We start from the raw sequence: 5,253 nt of genomic DNA, 5'->3' as shown, positions 1-5,253 counted from the left end.
CCCTCAGGACAGGATTGGTGCCCTAGTAAGAAGAGCTTTCAGAGGGCTTGCTTCCTCTCTCTCCTGGGTGAGAATGCATCAAGAAGGCGGCTGTGTACAAGCCAGGACGAGTCCTTACCAGGAACTGAATTGGCTGGCAACTTGATCTTGAATTTCCTGGTATCCAGAACCCTGAGAAATAAATTCTGTTGTTAAGCCTATGGTGTTTGGTTACAGCAGCCCAAGCTGACATTTGGAAGCATCTTGTTGAGAGAACAATGGAAATGTTGGAAGGGCTCATTTGTGTCTGTGATCTGAGGTGTAGTGTGGTTTTTGGTGAAAGCTATTGAGAATACAACCTTGAACCCAGTCTGAGCTGTCGTTCCTATCCATTAACCTTATCTTTCCCTCTATTACCTTGTGATTGCAAACAAGATATCCTATTTTGTTTTGTGTTACCAGAATATAAGTGAGTTGTGTTTGAGTTTTGGGTAGACTATAGCTCAGATGGTAAAGAATCTGCCTGCGATGCAAGAGACCTGGGTTCGATCCCTGGGTCAGGAAGGTCCCCTGGAGAAGGAAAGGGCAACCCACTCCAGTATTCTTTCCTGGAGAGTCAAATGGACAGAAGAGCCTGGTGGGCTACAGTCTGTGGGATTTCAGAGTCGGACAGGACTGAACAACCAGCACAGATAGACATCTTGGCAACCAAGTACTGTGTTCTATTTCAAACTTTATTGAAAGAATAAACAGCATAACCTCTCTGGACAGAAGTGAGATGGTTTATTTAGCATCAGTGAAGTGTAGTTGGTGGAAAAAAAGCAACCTCAGGATCTGTGGGACTCTGGTGACACCTGCTGGATACATTGAATAAGACAACCATACCCCACAGGAGAGTGACCTCTAGCGAAAAAGCCTTGGAAATGTTCTTTGCAATTGAATGTGTAAAGGTTCAGAATACCATTTGGACAATGTGCAATTAGAAGGAAGAAAGGTGAGAGTGTAAGTACTGAGCATATTCAAATTCATCAGTGATGTTCAGTTCTTTTCCCTGTGAAGAGATGTACCAGAATTAAATTTTAATGACTGTAGCCTGTTTTATGGATTTATCGTTTTGCGTTCACGTGTTGTTTTATACTGAAAGCTACATAATTTAGTCGTTTGGAGCAAAGGCTCTGGAGTCAGAGCCAGGGTTAAAACACAGGATTTGTCACTTCCTAAGTTTTTTGCCCTGAGGAGCAGGTTATTTGACTTTCCTGTGACTTAGTTTCCCAGGCTTAAAATGTGAACAATTGTACCTACATCACAGAGATGAGAAAATTGCCTGACAGGAAGTAAAAATCTCAACAACTGTCAGCATTTTTATTACAAGAATAAATACAATCCCTGTTCAGTTCAGTTGCTCAGTCATGTTCGACTCTTTGCGACCCCATGGACCGAAGCATGCCAGGCCTCCCTGTCCATCACCAACTCCCAGAGTCTACCCAAACTCATGTCCATTGAGTCGGTGATGCCATCCAACCATCTCATCCTCTTTCATCCCCTTCTCCTCCTGCCTTCAATCTTTTCCAGCATCAGGGTCTTTTCAAATGAGTCAGCATCAGGTGGCCAAAGTATTGGAGTTTCAGCTTCAACACCAGTCCTTCCAATGAACACTCAGGACTGATCTCCTTTAGGATGGACTGGTTGGATCTCCTTGCTGTCCAACGGACTCTCAAGAGTCTTCTCCAACACCACAGTCCCTGTAGTTTCTATCATTCTGTGGTAAAATAATCTCTTAGCAATCTCTTTGGCAGGAATAAGTGGAGGACAGATGACTCATCACAAGGATGGGGGAGCCATTCTACAAAAGGAGGGATTCACATCTGTGCTTGTCACCTCATACCATCTAGATGGAGACTCCATGGAGACGAAGATATCCTAGCGCTATGAATCGGGTGGTTCTGGCTATCACAGGAAGTCCAGTTGTTGTGAGTGAATGTGCAGTCACAAGGATGGCCTTGGATTAATACATATGGTGATTGGGTGGGCAGTGATAAAATGCCGTGAAGTGATTAGTCATTGGAGAGGGCTAGGACTGGACGCCTGCCCTGTAGGTCCTCAGATATTGTCATTTTCTTCCCGAGGTGTCCAGCTGGAATTACACAGGGGTATATGGTGTGAGTGGTACAGAACCCGCCTGACAATGCATTTTTCTTTAAACTCTCTCAGTGGGACTTCCCTGGTGGTCCAGTGGCTAAGACTTCTCGCAGTGCAGGGGTTGAGAGTTTAACCCCTGGTTGGGGAACTAAGATCCCATATGCCTTTGGGCCCAAAAGCTAGAACATCAACTGAAGCAACACTGTAACAAATTCAATAAATACTTTACAAAGGGTCCACATCAGAAAGATCTTTTTAAGAAGTCACAAGCAAAAATAATCCTATATGGGTGAAATTATTTTGCAATCTTGAGAAGACACCTTTTGGTTTTCTCTATTTTCTCCCATTGCCTCAATATCTAAAATCCATTCGTGGTAGTACATCTTAGTTTGCAATTAGAGAAAAAGCAAATACCCGTGGGAGGAGTAGTATGCTGATTTAAGTTTATTCTGAGTATAAATGAAGAGTCTGAGGTGCTCTGCGGTGCTCTGCGGAGAACAGGGTTGAGGGTGTGAGGAGGCAACCACAAGGGTGGAATTCTGAAGTGAGGCAAACTTTCATGGAAAGGACAGAATTGTAATACCGAATAGAAACTCTGCCTAGGGAAAAGCGTGCCCAGCAGCAGTATTGTTTATTCACTTACTTAAAAATTATCCACATAATGAAAGAAATTCAAGTCTTCCTATAAAGATGCACATCATTTATCAAGATAACCGAAATTAAGCAAGAAAATGTAGGTGCATAGAAAACGTGGGGAGGAAAGAGGCGGGGCCAGGAGTGACGTTGGCGGAGGCATGCGCAATGCTGGCTACTTCTGCACACCGGAAGGAGGTGACTCCGAGACGCGGCACGAGTGTTCGGACAGTCCCTGTGGCAAAGAAATGTGTGCCCATCACGCTCTTTGTAGTGAACTAGAACCTCGGAGAGTGAGCTCCGGACATGCATTTTGAATAGCGATTCATGTTATTCTGATACACCAAGTTCAGTTCAGTTCAGTCGCTCAGTCGTGTCCGACTCTTTGCGACCCCATGAATCGCAGCACGCCAGGCCTCCCTGTCCATCACCAACTCCCGGAATTCACTCAGAGTCGCGTCCATCAAGTCAGTGATGCCATCCAGCCATCTCATCCTCGGTCGTCCCCTTCTCCTCCTGCCCTCAATCCCTCCCAGCATCAGAGTCTTTTCCAATGAGTCAACTCTTCGCATGAGGTGGCCAAAAAATGAGTTTCAGCTTTAGCATCATTCCTTCCAAAGAAATCCCAGGGTTGATCTCCTTGAGAATGGACTGGTTGGATCTCCTTGCAGTCCAAGGGACTCTCAAGAGTCTTCTCCAACATCGCAGTTCAAAAGCATCAATTCTTCGGCACTCAGCCTTCTTCACAGTCCAACTCTCACATCCATACATGACCACAGGAAAAACCATAGCCTTGGCTAGACGGACCTTAGTCGGCAAAGTAATGTCTCTGCTTTTGAATATGCTGTCTAGGTTGGTCATAACTTCCTTCCAAGGAGTAAGCGTCTTTTAATTTCATGGCTGAAGTCACCATCTGCAGTGATTCTGGAGCTCAGAAAAATAAAGTCTGACATTGTTTCCGCTATTTCCCCATCTATTTCCCATGAAGTGATGGGACCAGATGCCATGATCTTCGTTTTCTGAATGTTGAGCTTTAGGCCAACTTTTTCACTCTCCTCTTTCACTTTCATCAAGAGGCTTTATAGCTCCTCTTCACTTTCTGCCATAAGGGTGGTGTCATCTGCATATCTGAGGTGATTGATATTTCTCCCGGCAATCTTAATTCCAGCTTGTGTTTCTTCCAGTCCAGCGTTTCTCATGATGTACTCTGCATAGAAGTTAAATAAGCATGGTGACAATATAAGGCCTTGACGTACTCCTTTTCCTATTTGAAACCAATCTGTTGTTCCATGTCTAGTTCTAACTGTTGCTTCCTGACCTGCGTACAGATTTCTCAAGAGCCAGGTCAGGTGGTCTGGTATTCCCATCTCTTCCAGAATTTTTCTCAGTTTATTGTGATCCACACAGTCAAAGGCTTGGGCATAGTCAAGAAAGCAGAAATAGATGTTTTTCTGGAACTCTCTTGCTTTTTCCATGATCCCAGCGGATGTTGACAATTTGATCTCTGGTTCCTCTGCCTTTTCTAAAACCAGCTTGAACATCAAGGAGTTCATGGTTCACGTATTGCTGAAGCCTGGCTTGGAGACTTTTGAGCATGACTTTAATAGCATGTGAGATGAGTGCAATTGTGCGGTAGTTTGAGCATTCTTTGGCATTGCCTTTCTTTGGGATTGGAAAGAAAACTGACCTTTTCCAGTCCTGTGGCCACTGCTGAGTTTTCCAAATTTGCTGGCATATTGAGTGCAGCACTTTCACAGCATCATCTTTCAGGATTTGAAACAGCTCAATTGGAATTCCATCACCTCCACTAGCTTTGTTCGTAGTGATGCTTTCTAAGGCCCACTTGACTTCACATTCCAAGATGTCTGGCTCTAGATTAGTGATCACATCATCATGACTATCTGGGTCGTGAAGATCTTTTTTGTACAGTTCTTCCATGTATTCTTGCCACCTCTTCTTAATATCTTCTACTTCTGTTAGGTCCAGACCATTTCTGTCCTTTATCGAGCCCATCTTTGTATGATATGTTCCCTTGGTATCTCTAATTTTCTTGAAGAGATCTCTAGTCTTTCCCAATCTGTTGTTTTCCTCTATTTCTTTGCATTGATCGCTGAAGAAGGCTTTCTTATCTCTTCTTGCTATTCTTTGGAACTCTGCATTTAGATGCCTATATCTTTCCTTTTCTCCTTTGCTTTTCGCCTCTCTTCTCTTCACAGCTATTTGTAAGGCCTCCCCAGACAGCCATTTTGCTTTTTTGTATTTCTTTTCCATGGGGATGGTCTTGATCCCTGTCTCCTGTACAATGTCATGAACCTCATTCCATAGTTCATCAGGCACTCTATCTATCAGATCTAGGCCCTTAAATCTATTTCTCACTTCCACTGTATAATCATAAGGGATTTGATTTAGGTCATACTTGAATGGTCTAGCGGTTTTCCCTACTTTCTTCAATTTAAGTCTGAATTTGGTAATAAGGAGTTCATGATCTGAGCCACAGTCAGC

The sequence above is a fragment of the Oryx dammah genome, unplaced genomic scaffold (assembly GCF_014754425.2).
Source record: "Oryx dammah isolate SB20612 unplaced genomic scaffold, SCBI_Odam_1.1 HiC_scaffold_4, whole genome shotgun sequence".
Classification (NCBI taxonomy): domain Eukaryota; kingdom Metazoa; phylum Chordata; class Mammalia; order Artiodactyla; family Bovidae; genus Oryx; species Oryx dammah.
The sequence above is the reverse complement of the archived record's forward strand: the minus strand, read 5'-3'. Positions refer to the sequence as shown.